This window comes from Simochromis diagramma, unplaced genomic scaffold, assembly GCF_900408965.1.
Source record: "Simochromis diagramma unplaced genomic scaffold, fSimDia1.1 OVJJ01000603.1, whole genome shotgun sequence".
Classification (NCBI taxonomy): domain Eukaryota; kingdom Metazoa; phylum Chordata; class Actinopteri; order Cichliformes; family Cichlidae; genus Simochromis; species Simochromis diagramma.
The window spans coordinates 21913792-21936901 of NW_024387414.1; the positions used below are offsets into that span (position 1 = coordinate 21913792).

General features: G+C 40.4%; 1 protein-coding gene and 1 long non-coding RNA gene across 4 annotated transcripts in view; one reads left to right on the forward strand and one right to left on the reverse strand.

Annotated features, from left to right (window-relative positions):
• ankrd11 (ankyrin repeat domain 11) overlaps positions 1-23110 on the reverse strand; it is a 117758-nt gene that overhangs the window by 46879 nt on the left and 47769 nt on the right. The window lies entirely within an intron of this gene.
• LOC120720846 lies at positions 1542-22225 on the forward strand. Its single transcript, XR_005693070.1, has 3 exons — positions 1542-1551; positions 9416-9420; positions 21447-22225. It is a non-coding gene; the product is annotated as an uncharacterized LOC120720846 (long non-coding RNA).

Genomic DNA, 23110 nt, shown 5'->3' on the forward strand with positions numbered 1-23110 from the left:
TTCCTTGCTAACAGTTTAACCAAAAGGCATTTCCAGTGGAAATTGGCCGACATATCCTCAGCATAACCATGTATAATATCCACAAAACTTAAAAAGAGGTTATACACACACAATACGGTAATATTATGTTGAAGCACAGTACGTATCACTCCGCGAGGCTCCTGCCTATGATAGCCGTAATGCTCCGACAATCCATCAAGCGGTTTGGGTTCGTAGCTTAGCAAAGTCGTACTAAAACATTTGACAGATTTCCGAGCGCCGTGTACCACATAAAATCGTTTCGAGGTCAGTAAACACAACCAGAATTCATACATAAGGCACACGGGATTATAAGGGGCACTGTCGATTTTCAGAAAAATCAAAGGATTGATTTTAAGTGTGCTCTACCAAAAATAGGGCTTTGTTGTGTATCTGACGGACGAAAGCTAAACCAGTTCCACACCACTGAAGTTGCAGCATTTTTACAAACCAATTCTGGTTCATCTGTTTCATTCAAAGATCCACTTTCGCCCTTCTCATTCTCCGTCGCCGGCACGCTTTTTCCGCCATGTGCGTATGAAAACAAAGGCACTGCGCATGCGCGTTTTACCTATATTCTATTGTGATATTTCATTTTCTTATCATTGCCCAACATCATACCAGTATTACAGTGAACAGTACGATATGGCCCAGCCCTATAAGGTAATACTGATTAACTGTCTTTATTGATCTTGCTTATTGGCAAGTGTAGTCACACTCCTAAGGACTTAAACTATGGATACAATGACTGAATTACTTCAGTTGGCTCCTTTTCTTGATGGCAAAAAGTAGCAGCTCTACGATGTGGGGAATGCCTGCTGGTTGGCAACTCTCATGTTTTAGTGCTGGAGTTTGGTGCTCCATCAATAACTGTCTGAGTCACAAAATACCTTTACTACAAGACAACTGCTATCCGTGCATTGCAAACATTGCGATTAATTTTCTCTTTCCCTGGGATCACATAACACTATTAACATAACTACCCCTCCCCTTTTTGTTGCATTTTTAAATGTATTAATAGAAGATGTTTGACAATCGATTTTTTCGCCCACCACTTGTGATGACACATCACAAGGTTCCTCCAGTCAAATACTCAATCCTATGATTCTCTTCTGTAATATTTATGTAGTACCAGTTCATGTAAGTGGTCTTGAGGTACTTTGTATTATTAAAACAAAAACAAAGAAAACAAAACCCTACAACAATAGGATGTTACCCTACAAGTAAGCACTCAATGTGCAGAACAGCACCTTGGCTAGGTAACTACAGCTCCTATTTACTAAAAAAACTAGACCTTACTATTAAGCCAAAGAGCAAAAACACAACCAGCCGGATGCAGTTTTGAACCAGCATCTGTTTAGATCTTAGGGTAAGTGTTTTGTGTGTGTGTGTGTGTGTGTGTGTGTGTGTGTGTGTGTGTGTGTGTGTGTGTGTGTGTGTGTGTGTGTGTGTGTACATACAGGATCTCCATCTTTGGCCAGAACAGAAACTACAATAATTGAAAGAAGCACGCCTGGGGGAATTGTTCTTCCGGTGTTCACAAGGTATCACTTCTTCTCATCTAAGCTTGCACACAGATGCGCTCAAACACACGTGCACACACACTCTTCCAGAAAATAGTTATCAACATATGTATGCAATTTAGCCAATTATAGTTTTAGCTTAAAACCCTCTGGAGCCCTACCACAGCAGTAACACAAACTGTTTTCATATGAGAAAAGACAATGAATAAAAAAAAACAAAAAACAGAAACCACACACACACACACACACACGCACACAGGTGAGGCATATATCATTAGAAAACAGCAGTGGTTTTCACTTCTTGGGCCATTTCCCTTTTCAATTCCCCATTTCATGAGGCCAAGTACGTACACATAAGTTTGATAGAAATTTAAGCACCAATGCCATCCTTTAATGGTAATGTCACATGATGTCAGCGCCTACTGTTTGCTCAGTGACTTGTTCTTTGTGCCGTTATATGAAATTTATGATACCCCAGTTTTTAAAACCAATGCATATCATGCAGATTATGTGAAGGACATACTTGTATTTTATTGTGAAATTTCCCAAAGATTAATGGCACAAAAAGGTACTGTATCTGTCAGGAATTTCATTAATTAGTCAATAAAACAACCTAGGTATTTCTTGTAGTAAAGTGTAATATCCATTTATTTCACCGCTCCCATATGAACAGATTATGTAATGCACTTGATTGCAAACAGAGCAATATCATGGAAATTCCAGATTGAGAGCAAACAAAATGCAACTCAGGTTAACTAGCGGTGCTCAAGCTCATGCTAATGCTCTACTGCTAACTCCAACATCAAAGAATGCACTGCAGCAAGTGTAACAGTCATCTTAGCTGTACAGAAATGTGGAAAATATGCTGAAAATAGCAATTGTTCACACTGGGGAGCAGGTTTCACCAACTCGAAAAGAAACTGCTTACAAACTAGCCACAAGGTTCATTTCTTCACGTAGGTGGGGGAATGAAAGAGGTTTAATAACTGTTTTTTGGGCTGGATGTTACCCATGTCATCATTTTCACAGCACTTTTCATATACTTTTGCTAGGATATAAAACACACTTGAAGGCAATGCTTTTGGACAAATGTTTATGCTGGAATTTGGAAGATAACAAATAAAAAGTTAATAAGTTCAGTTTTTTCCCCTCTAATAGCTGTAGAGTATTCTGAGCCAAATAACTTAAGGTGCAGTCGACACGTGTGGCTGTAATCTAGTGTATGTCTGTTAAATGGGACAGCATTACAGACAGTATATTAGATGGATCTCTGAAACATGCTAATGTGTTAAGCAAAGTAATATCTTCCCACCACGGTTTACCTCCTCTAATGTGTCAATCAGTGAAGCTTACAGAAAAAAGTACACAAAAGGTTCTGTTCTGCAAAATATCTCATTAATTTTTAACAGATTTTCATTGAGGAAATATAGAATGATTAATGATTAAAGATGATTAATAATTGTTAACATGGTCCTTAACTGATTCAGTAAATGACTTACAGAGATAAAAGCAATTTAAAAAAAACTCTGAACAATCTGAACAAATTATCTGGAGAAAAGTATTTAGAAACTTAAGAGCAGTAGTGAGTGATGAAGGTTTGTCCTCTCTGTAGCAGTGATGAAGCTAAACAAGGAATATGACCACAAACAACACAAGGATGTTCTGTGGAAAATAAGGAGGCCAAGTGTAGAATGAGCGCTGAGGTTAAACTGGTTGGCACCCCCCCCCCCCCCCAAAAAAAAAACCTCCCAGTGTGAAGAAAGGTTTGAGCAGTCATTTGATGCAAAAAATAGTATTGAAGACTGGACTGGCATTTAAATAGCACTTTGCTGGTCTTTACGGACCACTGAAAACACTTTACACCTCAAGCCATATTATACCTTTTCCCCACACACAAACAGACACACACACACACACATCATTTAACCTGGAATCACAACATGGCCAATTCAGGATAACCAAATCATGGTTATGTCATTGGACTGTGAGAAGAAGCTGGAGTACCCAGATGTAAAACACGCAGCTATTAGAGTATAGTAGTGTTTTGTGTTTTTAACTCAATGGGCCAGAGGGAGCTCATATACAAACCAAACCAGTCAGAAGCTGTTGGGTGCTCTCATAAAGCTGGCAAACAGAATCCTGATCTTCCTCACTTCACTCTCAGCCATCCCCCTACCCCCACGCTCCGAGGCTGGAATTTCCTGTTGATGGCCCAGTGCAAACGCCCACTCTCTTATGGAAAACTTACTTTGAAGATGAACAGGAGAGACAAATGAACGCAAAAAGTAAAGAATAGAAAACTCTGTGTTATAATAGTGCCTTCTGGGGAAAAAGAAGAAGAAGAAAAAAGCAGCTGGCGCACTTTTTATTTATCCATGTCAGAGAGTCAGGCTACTGCTAAAAATCACACATGAACACTGGTAAAGAACATACAAATAAAAGAAAATCAGAATCTGGTGACCATGTCATAGATGATACTGGCCAGAACGTCCAAAGGTGGGCTGCAGAACAGAGGATTAAACCAACCTAAAAGCTAAAAGTTGTCCTAGTCTCGTCAAGTTTTCTGGTAATACTCATACAAGAGGGGCTGCATGGAGGTCCTTGTGGTTGGGCAGTTCGTAAGACAAGGGGTGCATTGAGGTTAGGGAAAAAGGATAGATGATACAGGCTTGTGAATGTACAGCCCCAAAACCAAGCCGGGTTTCCTCCACAAAGCTTCCATTTTACCATGGCACCCCTCCCCCCCATCTTGCAAACAGATGCACATCCCTCCTCTGCCCTTTCCTTATTGTATATCCCTGCCAATTTAAACTGTCGCTCAGCTTAGTCCTTTATGTTATGGCATAACGCAGCAAACAACATATGACTACTTTAAGAACCAGTATGTACACTAATAACTGCCAATCCTCCATGCATGTGATGTAATATTGTAGTGTTTTCAGGGAGCACTGCGGGGGGGGGGGGGGACCAGGGTTGCAGAGCATTGTATTTTTTCCCCCTTCACCCCTCCTCCTGTTTTTGTTCGATTGAGTGACTCATCAAAAAAAAGCTCCTGTACGCTCTTTTCCTCCCTCCAAGGTCTAGCCAATATGAAAGCAGCACTGGAGATTGGAGGACAAAGGACACACATGTGACACACTAAGGCCTTTCGAGATCTGGGTCAGGAGCGTGAGTAGTCATCAAAGCCAAGCTCTCACCAGTGAACACCTCTGCAGCTCCTAGTGGTTTCACTATTCCCTTCCATTTCTCTCTCTCTCTCACACACACACACACACACACCAGGGCTGGTAATTCACAGTTGCAAAAAACTGTTAGTTAACGCCTGTGAACTATGATGACTTCTGTACTGATACCTCATAAAACATTGTCTGATGTTTTCTAATCATTGCTCTCTACATTCTGTCATATAAAGACACAATGTGACTACACTATTAACACACACAGATGTATTTTGCGTGTCATTATTTAACACACTGCTTAAGTATTCAGGGTAGATGTGCAGGTGCAGTTTTGAATTTAGTAACCTGTAGAAACTCCAATGCAGCAGCAACCTCAAGACGTTTCCTGTAGCTGCTTATGAGACTTGCACAACATTGAGTGATTACAAATGTGATTTAGATGACGATCAGACCATATTTTTACCAGTATTTAATACACAAATCCAAGTAATTCCATAAATTTCAGCAACTAAACCTAATCTCTCCTGCCACCTCCAACTGAAAATGTTAAAGAGTACATTTTGGATGAAGCACACATATGAATGCATGAGTGCACATACATGTGCGCATGCACGTCGAAGGACCCCTGTGCTTAACATGGAGGGTTCTTCAGTGTCAGAGCATCGAAGCAGAAGGCAGCATTCATATGCAGATATCCTGCCATGTGTGCAAGGAGCACAGAAGAAAGGGCTTCCCTCCTTACCATAACGAGGCTGAACAATCCCTCATAAGGACAAGTAACATAGGCTCACACAAACAGTAAGCTTTCCAGCCAACAGGTAGCAGGACAGAGGACAAGCAAAAGCAATCAGCCACAAACAGATGTGCAGTGTGCACTGGCCTAGATTTGACCCTAATGGATTGTTAACATAGTCACGCATGTCCTCAACGGGTCTGGGATTTAACAAAAAAAAAAAAAAAGAGTAAGGATATCCAATATTAATGTAATACAGTATGCCCTGAAGGTGGCTAGATGGTTAAATAGTATAAATTTAAAAAATAAAATGGTGAAACTTGGCCAATAGCATGAAAGAATACAAAGAAAGACAAGACAATGTCAACCTATCACTTTGACAGCTAACTTAAATCTGGAAATAGGCCTAAGCATTTTAATTCTGACGCAATACTAAATCTGCTTGCTGCAGCTGATGGATTCTGCATCTAGGTCACAGTCAATGCATTATACAGACAAGAACCGAGGCAAGCAGGATTGGGTGTTTTAATATGTACCTGCATAGACTTCTCTCTAGAAATCACTACCGTGCTGGCAACCCCCCCCCCAAACAAACAAACAAAAACAACGCAACAAAAAAAGCTAGAATGCTAACAGAGAAAACAACAAAACAAGATCATTACCAATGATAACACTACGGAGATTTAAAAAAAAAAAAGAGAGAGAGAGAGAGAGAAAAACAATGTCAAACTTAGAACGGCCATCTGCAACTCTCCTGCCTGCACACTCTGTCAAACACACTTCTCTTACACAACCATGAACGTGAGAGGGCTCAAGATAGAGCTGAACTGAGCAGGGATCCGGCTTTTGAAGCATAAAGGAGTGAGTCATGATGACCTACATAGGCTGTGAGGAGAGTGAGAGAGAAAGAGAAGGAGGTGGGGGTGGGAGAGATTCCTTCCGCATATCAAAGTGTTTACTTGGTTCTGTATGCGCCTCTCTCTGGGAGGGAGGGAAGGGAAAAAAGAAAAGCAAGAGGGGGGTAGATAACGCTAGGATGGAAAAGAAAATGAGAGGACAGGAAAGAGGGAGTTAAATAATACAATGGCTGCCACAATGTTATTGTCTCCCTTCATCTGTGCAACACACGACTTTGTTTTGGAAAGCCCAGAGAAGATATTTTTCCTAAATTTACCATTGAAGAGAAATATACAGAAAGCCGGACAAGCAAACACACAAATTTCATGCTGTACATCTTTATGGTGTGAATACACAGGGGAAAAAAAGATATCAAATGACAACCCAGCATGTATCTAATGCATGCTGGGACACAAGCGTTGTCTTACATGAAACTGATAAGCACCGAGATTTAGGGAAGTGCAGCTTCTTCATGATATGTCAGCTAGAAATTCACTACAACACCAAGGAGACCAGCCACATTCCTGGCTGATCAATAAGCACTGCAGAGAGATCCAGTTCCCTTTGAAGGCAAGCCATGGATCTGGTTTCCTAATCACCTCCACCACTGCACCCTGTTCCTCCTCCTCTTTTGTCCCTCCCACAAATTTTCCAATACAATGGAGCAGTTTTCACACTGCATGTGGGCCTGAGCTGGGTCAGCCTGTTTGGGAGAAGAGAAGGGGGAGCAGGCGCTTTACGGAGAGGCACAGAGGGAAGGCAAAGGAGAACAAGGAAAAATGGTAAGCACAGAGGCGAGGGCTATCACAGTCTGCATTATGTGTAGCCGATATATCTTTAAGATTATATATTATATGTCTGAGCCCCTTACTTCAAACTAGGCAGAATAAGCCTTTGGAGGTCTTAAAGCAGCTACACAATTATTACGCAATAATCATGCCTTAAAGTAACTTATTTTATATCTTAATAATAATATTATATATTAGAAGTAGTTAGTGAATTTAAGCAGCAGATATTTTAGTAAGTTTGGTTGTAAAATATTATAATTCATGGTTTGGGGAAACAAGATTAACTAGCTTTTAAATAAATACTTTGCTAGAGATTCATACAGACAAAGTACAATTTCAAGAACTCAATTACTGAAAGTGAAGGGAACAGTAGGTCTCCTCTCCCTCCGACATCTTTCTCCTTTCCCTTTCTGTTTTGTGCTGCATCACTGTTAAATGCGGCCATGGGAGCTCTGCCAAAGAGCTGTAAGACTGCCATCCGCAAGAGAATGGTTGCAACCAAAACAACCAGCTACGTCATCTGTCTGAACACATTTCCGTCCACTAGCCCTTTCTTTCTCTCTCTCTCTCTCTCTCTCTCACACACACACACGCGCACAACTGTTAATTATCTTGGGATATGTCTCTATTATGAATCCTGATAATATAAACTACAGAAATGTCTGCAAGTATGGAGATGGACAATAGCCTATCTTGGCTGGGGATGCTGTAAAACGGGTTGAAAACAGGGAGGAATGAAGAATGAGGTGTGTGTGCTTTCAGGGGGTGTCTTGGAGACGAGGAAGGGGGAGATGAGGTTAAGGAAAAGACAAGAGGACAGAAGGGGTAAATGGTAAATGGGAGGTGATGTAAGGAGGCGGGGAGACGCACTAAAAGGACTGGTGAATTATTGATGAGAGCCAGAAGGCTGGCCCTTAGTACTAATGTGTGCGCGCACACACACACACACTAACGGTGTACACAAGCATTTACACAGAGCACGGATATTGTTTCACATTACATCAGCCATGCCTCCTCCCACCTCTTCCTCCAGCCATCACAGACAACCTCATCCTCAATTTAGCCCTCTGTCCTCTTGTCCCTTTCCCTTAGCTTCTCTCCTGTCCTCCATCACACCACCCCCATTACAAACCCCTCCCCCCACATACTGAATGCTATTGGACTTTATCTAAGCGATTACTTCTATTATGAAAATCATAAACCAAGCAAATGGTGTCTATCAATTAAAAATAATTCACACATGTGTGTCGATATCCACGGTACACACTTTGCAATGTGCAGACCTCAAGATCTGAGTTCATGTAGAGGCTAGGAGCCATGCAGAGTCCCCCCCTTAACAACTCTTACAGGCCAAGCACAATACAATGCTGCTGGACAAATCCATTCCTCACAGACACAAAGGGGGGGAGGACTGAACCAATCTGAGCACCACCCCTACTCCCAGCTCTCTGTGTCTCGGTGTACGTGAGAGAATTGAAAGAGAGGGAGAGTGTGTCATGAGGCCTGCAGGAAATGTTGTGTCTGTGACTGGAAAGCGAAGGAAGGCGTAAGGCCATTTAAAGAGGTAAGGAGAAATGAAGAAAACAGGGGAAAATAAGGTGTGAGAAATGATAAGCCTTGTTTAGTCTGCTCCATTTTCTGTACTTGTCATAAAATGAAGGCAGTAGCCCCCCCCCACCACAGCGTGATGTAGTTGGAATATTAAAACTAGATCCCAGGAGAGCCGCAGTAATCGGCTCAGTCATTTAAGAGACCCCTCTATCTCAGTCTGCAAAGTACAAGACAAGAACATTTGTCATGTATGAATCATACTCTGCCAATAGTACAGAGGTACCAAAAAAGCAACAATTGCATTCACAATCTTGGAAAATCTGTATCCATGCAATATGATGAGGTTAGGCACTTCAAAATATTAACTTTTAAACTGATAATGGCAGCTCTTACATTTATTATCATAATTTAATGACAGGAGTATTTTTATAAATAAAGAAAAAAAGGCAAATCCTAAATCATGCCAAAGTCCTGTCTTACAGAAATTTCTCAAAATTCTTCACGACGATTAATGTTATTGTTGTCAATATGCAAGCTAATGTAAGGCAGACAGGCAGTCTTTACTGCCTGTAAACATTCACAGCTGATACTGGCGCACAGGCATATATTTTAGGGTTTTGTATATGCACATGCAAATACAGCAGTGCATGCTGAACCAAAGAGAGCAAAGCTGAGCTGCATACAGAGCTGCCTAGCTCTGCTTCAATGTTGTTGTTGCCAGTGGAGCTCTGGTCTGCCCTTCCCCCACTTCACTGTCTTTTACTGCTTGCTCTCTCTCTCTCTCTCAGTCTCTTTCTTTCCCCTCCCCCTGACTGCGGCAGGCAGGCAAGCGGGGCAGATGGTATCCTAGCAAGCAGAATGACCCTGGTGTTCCTGCCCCTTGTTTTGATCCTGCAGTCCTGATTGTCCAAGCCTAATCCCACACTAGCCAGAACTGCTGGACCGATGCCAGCACTCTTATTAAGGACACAAAAGCTTTTCATTTCAGCTTGGGTGCTAGCTAGCTCATCAGCCTAGACCAGGGGTAGGCAACCTTTCTGATGATGAGTGCCATCTAAAATTTCCTCAGAAGTCAATGTGCCATATGATTGCATTAGCAATAAATTTAATAACGCTCTATATTAACAGTTACGCACTATATAGAACAACTTTATAGAATTATATTTGTTCGCAGATGTTGGCAGCTATCAGCGAATAGTTATCAGCTATTTTGAAACAAAAAAAAGACACTTTTTATCCATAACAAGAACTCCATAACAGCAAATGAACTGTACAACAGAAAATGCAAATACTATTATGGTCTCCTCCCAACAATGATAAGAAAAATAAAGCATTCAGCATTAGTCCAGCATTCAGACGGCTACCTGAGGACACTCATGTGAGAGAAAACCTACTCACACAGATATGTAGAGCGAAATACTGTCAATAAGGCCTCTGCAATGTTCTGAAGACAGTTAAACTTGTCAGGTAGTAATGTCCAGCAGGTGAAAATGCAAGCTCCATGAACACGCACAGCTGTGGATTCCAGCTGCGTCTCTAGTTCTGCAAACTCTGACCCCCACTGAGTCGAGGTTTTCAGTTCAATCGGCTGCATTTCGATGTCCTCTCTGTCCAGCCAGTTAATGCGAGACAAACCCAGCTGCTCATTTAACCTTTCTGGTTTGATCAGAAAAGAAAACATTGGTCCATACACCTGAAAGCCCTGAAAACGCATTGTGAATTCTGTCTCGAGTCTACGGATGTATCAGTGTATTTCCGTGGTGCTGATGCTGTGCTGAGCAGAAAGCTCCTGAAGCATTTGAAGTGTCGGAATGTGGAAATTTCAACATCGCTTGAAAAAACTGCCAACTAGCAACCTAAACGAAAATAAACTACACCTAAACTTGGTTTATATATGACCCAGATAAACTGCAGGTCATAACTTCTTACCTGAAGTTCAGTTCATGTGACACTCGGACTGGCGGCCGCCTTGGGTCTCCCCTCCTCCTGCCTCCCCTTTCCCTCAGCCACCTGCTGGCCTCTGTGGCAGCTCCGCCATTGCCACCACTAAACAACTGAGTTATTTTTACACATCTGCCAGCATCTAGCCAATCCACCACCTTTCATTGTTTATAACGTTAAAAACAACAACAACAACAACAAAACCACCCCAAAAAAACATCGGCCCATAAAAACGAAAAATCAGCCAGTCCAGCTATGGACGTGCCATCAGTTAACCCTTCGCGTGCCCACTGTGGCACGCGTGCCCAGGGTTGCCGACCCCCTGGCCTAGACGCACAGTACCTCTGTGTCGTCACTCAGCTACTTCCCCAACCTTATTCCCCCCAACTTGTCTCTTGTATTGCTCACTGATGTATGCTTTAATTGGAAAAAGCCCATTTTGGTCTCAATGCCTTGTATCTTTCCGCATTTATGTTTGGCTTGCTTCAAGCCAAACCTTCATATCCATCTCACTGCTTCTCAAGTTTGTTTTCCTACTTATTTAGATAAGCATGCGAAAAAGCAATTCAATCGTAGACATTAGGGCCTGTGATAAATATTAGTATAAGAGTTACAAAGTAACTATTACAGATAACACATTTGAACTCTGAGAAAGTGAATCTGAATAGCATTAGGTATTGAATGTAGTGTGACCATAATGCTTTAAGCATAAGAAGTGTATCAAGGTACAAAACAAACCAGTGTAAACAAGGCAGAATAATGCTGTGATGATATGGAGTGAGAGCAAATATTTCATGGAAATATTTAATCAAAATGTGTGACTGGGACCAACCTGACATGTGATGTAGGAGAAGACTTTGTGATCTATTTGAGTGCAGGGTTTATGATGGGGGCAAAGTCATACTACAAGACAAATCGTCTGTATCCACAGAGTTAAACAACTTCAAAGTCACCTTTTTGGCATGGCTCCTTTGACCAAAGGCAAAAAACTCCTTTCTACCACTTAATGTAAATGCCAAGCCCAGAATGAGTTTGCTTTATTTCTTCATACTGCACTCTCTCTCTGTAGTACACCCAGTGACAGTCACAACAAATTGCTTGAATACTGTTTATGTGCTTGATGAACATTCCCATTTCAAATTCCATAAAACGGAATGACTGGTTTTCTTCACATAAGCAGCAGGCAGACAGCCAAATTCAACACTGTTACACTCCTCTGTACACTTTGCATTCATGACTAAAAATAAGTGTGTGAGAGAGACAGAGAGAGAGACAGAGAGAGAGACAGAGAGAGAGAACAGCAACACACAAGCAGAACTAAGTCACAAGTATGGGATACAAAACTGCTTTTGCAAAAAAACAAAACAAATGAAAGTGTGAAGATAATAAAAGCAGCCCTTAATTCAGTGCAGCTTCGGTGACAGTACTGCAGCTTGTTAAGGACCCGAATGTTTTTTTTGCAGAGGGCTTAGCCGTGCACTGTGAAACACTTGCTCATTCTTGCTTCCTCCTCCACTCTCTCCTCTCCGTCTCTCTGAGCTAAAAATCAAAGATTATGACTGAGAATTCTACTGCACGTTGCCTAGCAACCTATACAAGAAAGCCACACTACATCAGATCACATGAGGGGCATGTGTATGTGCACGCACACCCACGTACGCAACAATATGGGGCTGATGCTTCCCTGGAGCAAGATGGAAAAAACGACTGAAAAAAGAAGAAACACTTGAATATTTTCTATTTTGATAACAGAGTAAAAAGATAATTATATCTAGGTCAAGGGCAAAGATAATGCTTACTTTGGACTCTTCCAAATCTGCCTATGAAAAGTGGCAACCACAATTTTCAAGGCTGAGCTATTGTAAGTCCTTAGAAAATGCTGTTATTTGGCCCGGATAACTGTTGTACTAAAGCATGTTGCTAGGTGAACGACAACAGAGAGATATGGTGAGAACAGCACTGAGGAAGGCAGACCCTCATTAGTTTAAAGACGGGTCATAAAGAGGGGCAGCTTTACACTTTTACAGCTGGCATGTTTACCAACACAAAAAGGTTCAGTGCATAGTCCAGTTCAGCCATGCTCAGCTTCACCACATGTCATTTACATCCTTTCAATTTCAACTGTACACTTTCACACATAACCTTTCGGCTACTTTTTTTTTTTTTTTTTCTTTCTCCCCCTCATCGCCTGCTGCCGGCAGACTTGCATTAGTGATTCTCTCAAAGCACGAGCAGGTTGACTCAATGCAGATGATGTCAGACAGCTCCAACTAGGCTAGCCAACCTTCTGTACTTAAGAATCCATCAGGCTAAGCGATCAATAGGAATAGGCCCCGGCTTTGTGCTGCAGCTGCCGCATTGCAATAAAACCCTCACTGGGCCTGACCTGGCAAAAGCTAACACTGATAAAGAGGCCGTGTTGGATTACTGGAAAACCCTTTCCTCTATTTCCCTCACTTAGCTCACCTTAACTGTAAATTTCAGTCACCTGCTGCTCACCTATCTTGTACACACCACTTATCTACAATATACTACAGTCGTAGCAGAGAAAGAAGAAGCAGAGTTGTATTCGTGCATGCACTACATCAAAATTTCTTTTAACATTTCCTCATATTCCTCTTGATAAAGAGCTGAGAAAAATCACATAATAGCACTGTGCAACAAAAATAAGCTTCCTGATAATACAAATCAGGAGTGTGCGCATGTGTGTGTGTGTGTGAGTGTAACTGTCACCATCTATGTAAGCGTCATCTTTATTACCAGCTATGATAGCACAGCGGATATTGTTTTCACCTTGTGAGTCTGTGGCTGAGAGAGATGAGGGCCTATAGACACATGCTATAGCGAGAACTACCACAAAGAAGGTTTGGTGTAGATTTTGTCAACAGATGCAGCCAAAAAAAATTTACAAGCGCGCAGTTACGATCAAAAGGAAGGCAGAATATGAGTGTGGTCTGACCCGGTAATCGTTCTTACTTTATCACATGAGCACTAGGTACTCATGAGTCTGCAAAGATGGCTTCTAGTTTGCTTTTATCATTATTTATAAGTATTCTTGCTTTTAGCCAGCTTAAAGACCAATAGAAATTGAAATCTTTTTCAAGAATTACTTAGCCATGGGGGGAAATATTACTGCAATAAACAAACAACACAGACAGACAAATGCAACACACTACAAACACACACATTCATTTCATATGCACTGAAAGATCAAAGTCAAAAACTATTTAAGCGCAAATTTTTAGAGCAACCACATCACCAAAAGCAATTTTCTCTACGCCTTAACACAGACTTCGACTGCCCTATAATAACCAGCTTGAACAGTTTCAGGTCCTTATGTAAATTATTTAAAAGCTTTTTCGCATTTCATCCTGCTGTGCAAGACGACCAAGCAGGACAGTTCAGTCAAGCAATTTATCAGCGTCTGTTTTTATAAAGATTACCAAAGCAACAAAATTATGATAAATTTGAATGAAATTTGAGTGAATGAAAAGTCAACATGACACAGAATTAGTTTTTCCCTGCATACATTCAAGAATTAGAAAAAAATCAAGGTACCTGTCATCTCAACACTGACAGGAAGGCCACTAAAGTCATTTCAAAGAAATTATTTTAAATTTTGGTTCAGTATAATTCTATAATAGCCTCAAAAGGAAGACAGCTACATTATCTATAGCTAGAGAAATATCTAAACAGAGCTCTTTGCATTTGTCTTTAGTTGAATTGTGGGAGAGCCAGGCCATGGCTATCAAACCAGTACTGAGTGCTGTCTCTCTAAGCCTTGCAGTTTTACCTTTTCCCTGTTTTCCTCTCTTTGATTCCACGGCCTGTGACATCATCACCGCTCCAAAGAGCCGCTCTATATTTAGCTGCTCACACCCCTGCTGTGCCTCACTACTCTGTCAATGCCTCGGCCGAGCTCAAGCTCCCTCCCCTCTATGCCTGAAATCTTCCCTGTTAGCTGGAGAGGCTTGGTGCTTATTTTTCTCTAAAAGGGAATGGGGGTGGGGACAAGACTAGAGATGTGGAGAAAGGGCTAGAACGGGAGTGAAAGAAGATAAAGAGGAAGATGCTCACTGAGAAAGACAGAGGGGATGGGTTTAGAGGTACAAGCAGAATAGTGTGAATAGCCGTGCTGTAAATCAGCCTCTCCATAAAATCTCTGTGTGAGAACAGCTCATGTGTTGCCTCGTTCTGCCACGCTCTCACAATTGTGTGCTGGCACACTCACACACTTTATAAAAAAAGAAAACAAAAACAAAAACAAAGCAACAACAACAAAAAGCCACACTGAGCTCTGCAATACTAGACTGCACTCTTCCACTCCTTCTCAACAGTACACTGAAAGAGACAGTGTGTTTGAAAGGAGATGGGGGAGGTTGCAGTGAGGCTGTGACTGGCATTTCAAACATCCTCCCAGCACAAAATAACATCCTGGGAAGATAATCTGTGAGCGTGTGACAATTTATTCAGGCTCACGTTTCTGCAGAGTGTGAAAGCCACCGAGCGATACAGGGGAAGTGCGGGAGACCAATGACTGCTCGTTACGTCTGCCAAGCAACACCCAGCCAGCGGCTTCAGCAACCACACAGAAAGAGGACGACACTGCTTCATCTCATTTATTCTTTGATATTCAGCACCTCACTCAATAGCTTCAGCGCTGTGCAATTTTCAGCTCACTGCTTGTTTTGTTACACACATTGCTGCTCAATTCCTTGCTCTTTAGGCAGGGACTATACCCTGCTGCGGATGTAGACATGGACAGCTGCGGACACCGCGGACGAGTAGTCATTCCTGTTACACATTTTTCAAATCCCGGTAGAGGATGTATGTGGAGTTGGCGCATTGTAGTGTGGTGTCTTAAAGACCAAAAATGAATAAAGGCAAGCAAGCAGATACCACGTACAGCACTGCACATGACAACTGATGGGAAAAGTCACACCTGGACATAAGTGCACTGTCAAACGCTTGCAGACCGGAAGTCTAATACTAACTGACAACAACCCTATTGAGAACGTTTTCAAGAACAGAAAATATTGGTACTCTTATATGGAGGGAAATCAGCTGGTCAGCAAGCATAGTCTACGCTCAAAACCTGTCAGCCATCCTTACTGACCACCATGATGATTCATTTATACAACTGCTGTGGGTCTGGGAGTGTTCAAACCCTGCCAATAAGAGTAAAATATCCTAGGTGGCGTTAAGAAAATTCTTTTTGTGGATAAAAAGAGTGACTGGTTAAGTAATAGTAAATATGAGGTTTGACTCCCTAACACAAACATGTCTTTTAGAGTGCAATACGACAAACATCTGAATGCAATCAGCAATGCACGTACGTATCATTTAATTGTTGTCCTGTCCAGTAACCCGTTAGCTGCTTTACATTCCTAGAATCACACTCATCCACACATACACACACTATTCCCCTCCTCAGTAATGTGGTAGTGATTGAAGTGGGAACGAGAGGCTGTACTAACAGGTGGGCACACATGCTGCTAGGGAGATTCATCAGATTATCCGACCAGCACTCAGGGCAGGCTTGCCTTGATACACTGTGTATAAGTGTGTGTGTGTGTGTGTGTGTGTGTGTGTGTGTGTGTGTGTGTGTGTGTGTGTGTGTGTGTCCTCTCTACAGGACAGGTGAGGAGCAGATCTGCCTCATCTCATTCCTGCTCACGTACAGATCTAGCTCCATTAAGACCCCACTCCCCCCTCAATCCATCCATCCGCCCACCCACTCGCTTACTCACATATACACAAACACATCTATACTCCTACTAGCTTTGTGAGGACCCTCATTCACATAATGCATTCCCTAGGTCCTTTTGCTAACCTTAGCCATCACAGATAAACCCATTTCTAACATCACCCCTCAAATCAAGTCTTATTTCTTATGTAGTCCTTCACAGCTGTGTTAAACAGGGAGGGTCATCCAAAATGTCTTCACTTTCCATAAATGTACTCACTCCCAAGTTATAAAACTCCCTCTCACAAAGACAGATGTGCAAGTACAGCCTCCCACTCCAATACAAGGCAGGTGGTTTTCACTTTGTTTCCTTCCAAGTGCACTAGTGTAAAGTTTTGCTTTTATACTACCTGTCTGTACACAAAGTGAATTTTCCTGTCTTTAAGGAAACCTGTGAACACTTTTCACCTGAATTTTCTCAAACAGTTTTATAGTTTTATATTTTAATGTTACGTTTAGGGCATTATGAAATTAGTCACCTGCTCATTTTGCGCTGTGCATTGTAGACAATTTTTTGTGCCTGAACATGCACAAAACCCACACTATGACAAAGTGGAAATTTTTTGTCAAATTTATCAAATATTTAGATTAAAATAAAGTTGCTATGGCACTCGAGATTGTAGTCAGGTGCATCCTGCTAGCCTCAATTATCTCTGAAATAGAACATGATTGTAGTCCACTTGTGCCAAACTGAAATAATCCAAAATAGAATAGAAAGTGACATCCTTGCAAATAAAATACAGGTCTCACAACCCACACAGCAAGTCAAAAATTATCTATGATGTCCAAAAATTCTCTACAGGCCAACAAAAGTATGGAAAGGCCCCTATCAGGGCACAGGTATCAAACTACTTCTATATATTTGAGGGTTACCAAAAGCACAGTAGTTTCAATACTTCTGACTTGGAACCACAAGAACTTTTCCTTGGAGTTGGCTGTCAGTGACATGACCAGGATCAGAATGTGTAAATAATATTTCTGCAGCTATAACAGATTACACAACACTAGAAAAACACGAGACTAGAGAATTGGGTAAAGAGTGCTCCTACATCAGTAGTGGTTTTCGATAGCCAAGGACCAAAAATATAAATAACTATTATTCATGCACAGGATGGGGATGTCTGTCATCTTCTCTGCTTCTAAACAAATGGTTTGCACTTAACTTTCAAATCCTTTCACAAAGTTGATATTTTCTCTATCCTTGACACAACAATGTTTGTGCATGTGTTGAGTTACATCTCTCAACGCATAAACCTCTATCTTGGGGAGAAAGGTTGTTTTTTCCTCTCTAAGCCAAACACATGCATCTCTGGCATATATAGACAAAGATTATTTCTCTGAACTTCTCAACAAACAGTAAAAAAGATGATCACTTGAGCTAATAAATAAAGGCACAAACTTGTCTAGCTATATTAGGAATGGCAACAATCCAGAACCCTGTAGAGACATTTTGCAGGTATTGATATTATCTATAGCAGCTGTAGCTCAGGTCCAACTTGGAGTAATGTCAGTTTAATCCTACCAAAACAACAACAACACTTTGGCTTTGATTTGTAAGATTGTTTTTGTAATAGATTAATTTAACTGACCTTAAAATACACTTTTCTTAATCAACCAACCAATCAAAGGGTCAAAGAACAAAAAAATCCACACTGTATGCAGATCAGTCCTCTTTAAATGTATGGTCAGCCAAATCCCAAATGCTCATTCTGAGACAGGATAACCCCTAACTGTGGAGTTAAAAACCACATTATCAAAACCTGGGTAAATTGTGCAGCTCTGCCTGCTAAATAAAAGAATACACACGATACATGATACACAATTAACCAGAGATGCATGTAGAGAAAACACTGCTGGTAAAGCATTGTCCTCTTTTGTCACTCAGGCATCTGTGACAGGTGCTGAGGATTTTTTCCAACACTATACAGGACCTCATTTCTCTGTAGCGTCAATATTGGCTGTGTGAGGCCCAGCCCTGGAAAGTTGGCAAAACCAGTGCCAACTGGGGCACAGGTGAACTGAGCATGAGGTCATAAACATTTGTGCAGGAAAAAAGAATCAAATAAAATGGCAGACCAATGATAAAACTTAACTGGTCTGAAAGAAAAACAATAGCCTGGTGTAACTGTGTAATACATGCACCTTGGCTGAACTCAACTGTGTGGGAGGAAATGCACAGACAAACATAAGACTAGCAGCTTTCCCTTGTTAATTAATGACACAGTGTTGGCAACTATGTTACAAATGCCAAAACTTTGCATTTCACCTTGCTCTGAGCAAAAGATGAAACAATGTAACTCGGGGAGAGAAAGAAAGAAGAAAATGCACTTCTTATTTCAGCCTTTTTAGGTCCAGCCATATCACCCAATACTACAGGGGCAGACAAAATATGTTCATGCAATATACAACAGCGTGTGATCTACTTTACAGTTTCAGATATATACTTTAATTTGAAGTCTGCTTAATATTTTATATTTCCAGTTTAGCTGTTTTGAGTAACATTTTGATTTAGATGCTAGCCATCAACCCACTGCACTCAGTGTCACAGCCTTGGTAATCAAACATGAAAGTAAATCAAACACACTGAGTGAACGAACTTTAGACATAACGAAACAAACACAAAACTCATAATGGAAGCGTACACTTAACATTTAGGCAATCCTCTGACACGATAATCCTGGAACTTCCCTTCCGTTACACACCCTCTTTAGGACGTTACAATATGAATGGGAACTGGAGATTACTAAAGACAAGTAGGTGTTTGTACCGTTTGTTTATGCAGGGTATTCCCATGGTTCAGTGCTCAGTAACATTATGGCTGTTGTTAAAAGCAACAAAAACAAAGGAAAATAACATGCAACATGCGGCCACTTTGCATAAACTTACACTGACTAAATTTGTACCAGAAGATCAGCTGGAATTACAAAAATACATCATGATAAGTTTAATGTGTTGTGCTGTGAACAAATTCAGATAAGAGGAGGTATACAATCAACACAGACACCAATGATTATTGTTAACTTTGTTACCTGAAAATGTAAAATATGGTTAGAAATGTATTTGTTATAGCGATGTTATGGACTTATGGCATTAAACCACGGCCATGATCATTTTACCTTTTGCTTAATTCATTATATTTGTTTAAAGACATTTGTGTAAAATGTTGTTAGTGTATGAATGACTGACCTGCAGTCAAACATTTTGTGATGTCACAGTGACCTTAACCTTAGATAACTAAAACCGATCAGTTTGTCATTAAACCTGAGAGGATATTTCTGCCTCCAGTCCCTCCAGGTGTTCACGAAACATGTGACAGACAAAAAAGAGCAATGAGCCCGATGTTTGTCGACCAAAATCCAACTAGTTAATCTTCCAGTGAACGCTGTACCAAACTTGAAGCGAATAAGACCGAAGTATGGTAGTGAAACACACAAGGCTATGGACGAAAAGTGCCAACAGATGCCAATATCAATGATAAGGTGTCCCGATTGAACATAAAAGGGCTTTAAAGGGCTGATTTAATCTTATCATAATTTAAAACAAAAAAGTGACAGAGTACCCAGCTATGCTCAATACACAAATTCAGCAGCACCTGGGAAACATGGCGAATCACGTCAATAAAATAAACTGCTAGACACAAAGCAAAAGAAAGCAACATAAATAAGAGTGCCAAGTGGGGCAAAAAAGCAGCAGCAAGAACATACGATTCAGTAAATATCGATTTCTTTTATACACCAATCAGTTCTAAGTAGGTCTACTTATTCTTAGACCAAGAATGTGGCAGCAAAGCTTTTGAAGGAGGGAAGATTGTAGTGGGAGCAGTGTGGTGTCAGGTGTGACTGTGTGGCAATGGCAAATGTTTTACATGGCTCACAGGTCAGACAGGAGGGCCTCTAAGCAGAATTTTGCTTAGGGGCCCTAGGAAGTCCGGGGCTGGCTCTGGGTCAAACATGTTATTGGTGAAATAATAGACTTGACTATAAGTAGAATAAGTATTCCCGGCGTTCTTTACCAAATACGGCAAGGGTAATAAAAACAATGTGGGAAGAAAACTTAAAAATAACTTAAAATCTCCTTAAAATAGTTTCAAACCCAGTGAACCCAGACAGCAGAAATATTTTCCATTATAAGAACAAGGTGCAGCCCTAATGGTTAAAAAATAAATTCTGTCTTTATCGTTTTCTGGAAATTGAGCACAGATCCATCCATTTTCACATCTGTCAAGTCACTTGTTTATTTATGTGAGAGCATAAATTTCCTTCCTGGCTTTTTACTGTGTGTGACAGGCATGAGCAGAATAATTTACTGTTCCAGTTCTGGTATTCAGCCACATCAGAGGACACTGTGAGCAGCATCGATAACTACTGGATTCTGACAGAAAAGCAGCATAAATCCATACTTCAAATTGAAATTTCTATATCAGGCTGGAGTTGTGTGTCATTAGAGGCTTGAACTATAAAACACATCTGTAAAAAAAAAAAAAAAAAGAGAGAAAAAAAAAGAGGAAATCTGAAGGACTTCTCAAAAAAACTGCAATAGATACCAAACAAAGCTGATGTGATGACTTCCCCAAATATGATTAATAATCTAAACATAAAATGAAAATAAAAACACTGCGTTTACGACACACACTCACACAGTCATGCTTCTATGACCAATCCAGTAGCATACAAACAGTTGTAATTGTGTGGATGCTTTAAGCATCCACACTATTGAGTTTCTTCTTGGTGTTTCCGTACACTTTTCGCCGTGGATCTACTTCCACAATTTTTGTGCTATTTTCACCGTTCAAATTTTAAACTATTCTGCTATTTCTGCTAATGATGGCTATATCTTTTGGTATTTTTCACTATTATACTTTTTAAAATATTAAGCTTTTTTCCTTTAATTTGAAATGGGAAACTTCTACAATTCTGCTAAAATTTGCTTGTTTTTGAAACTTAACTACTTCCTCATATTTTCACGTAGAACAACCATTCAAACTTTAAAATGTTCTCAAATTATTGGGCTATTCAGGTATAAATTAGCTTTTTCAAATCTTTTACCGTTTTACTTTTATCCCTCTTAAAGTTTTGAGTTGCAAAATTGTGATTTTTCACAAAATACATGCGTTGTTATGGTTGCTATGCTCTTGGCTTCCAGTGTGCCACTAAAGGTTTTGCAGTCTTCTCTTCATGTCTGAACAACTTCTTGCTACTTGCTCAATTTTCACTCAACTTCGACAAATTATACATCAAAACGTAGGTATTTTTGCTGGCTTTTAGGAAATGTCACTATCATTGTTGTGGGACTTATAGAATTTTTGCAAATCTCCTCAGACCAACACAAAGTCGGAAAACTCTCCATAGAAAGTCAATGGAGAGTTTGTTCAAAATCACTGCTTGATTTCTGTAATGAGAGGCATATTCGAATCGTCATATCTCCTTAACGAAACAAAGTTAAGACATGAGGCTTGTCCCAGTATATCTTCAGACACTCCTGACGCTCACAATTCAAGAATTTCTTTCTCACCTATTACTGTTCTGAAATGAGTTAGACTTGTTTGAGGGTAGGAAATTCGTCCTTCACTCAGATTTCTTGAGATTTCAAACTCTGGAAATGAGCCACTTTTTTTTTCTCGTCATAACTTTTTGTTGGATTTCCACAGAGACCTGAAAATTTCCATGACTGTTCACCAAAGCCTGCTGTCTCTTACGGTGAAAGAATGATATTGATACTCCAAATACATTTAGAGTTAGAAAGCGTTGTTTGAGGGCAAGTCAAGGCACTTTTTGCTTTGCTCTACTCAGTTATGGTGCATTACAAGTCAAATATCTTTAATAATTCATATTTTAATGATAACACTTTAAGATTCCCCCATCTCTTCTGAACAAAACGGTGTAAAAATGACCGTTCTAGCCCCTACGGTTAGGAAATTATGGTCATTTGTTTGAGGGGAGTCGTCACTATGAGAAATAGACTGCAATAATCCTGTGTCTCTCTGTGCTGCGTGCACCTGTTTTGGCGGGAAAAAGTACACAGCCTCTCTGATTGGTGGATTTAAATTCAGCAGCTCCCAGGCTGCTTGACTGAACTAAAGTTGCTTCTCTCTCCCTCTGTGTGCGTGTGTGTGCGTGTGTGTGCGTGTGTGTGTGTGCGCGTGTGTGTGAGAGAGTGAGTGAGTGACCGAGAGAGAGAGAGAGAGAGAGAGAGAGAAAGCCTTTTAATGGGATGATCTCATTGTAAGATTCAAATTCAATATATTTAGACTGGTTGACTGAATTGGATCTTGTGTGTGTGTCTCTCTGTGCATGTGTGTTTCCTTATGTGTACATATTTGTGATTGTGTCTCTGTTATATATTTTTTTGCCGATTTTTTTCATTTAACAAGTATATTTGAGGGACCCTCAGCATGTTCAGCATTTTTTCAGCTGTCCATTTTGCTTTTCCAATTTTTTTGTTTAAGTTATTACTATTGTGCTAAATCATACTGTTTCTGCTATTTTATAAGATTTGTGCTAAATATAGTATTTCTGCCAAATATAGTATTTCTGAATAATTATATTTTTTCTACCAAATCATAGTACAGTATTTTTGCTTTTTATAGGATTTTTTTTATTGCTTAATATAGTATTTCTGCTTTTTATAGTATTTGTGCTAAAACATAGTATTTCTACTAAATGTAGTATTTATGCTTAATCATACCATTTCCATATATTACTGCCAGGTCCCCAGGCAGCCAATCCTCTGTGAGG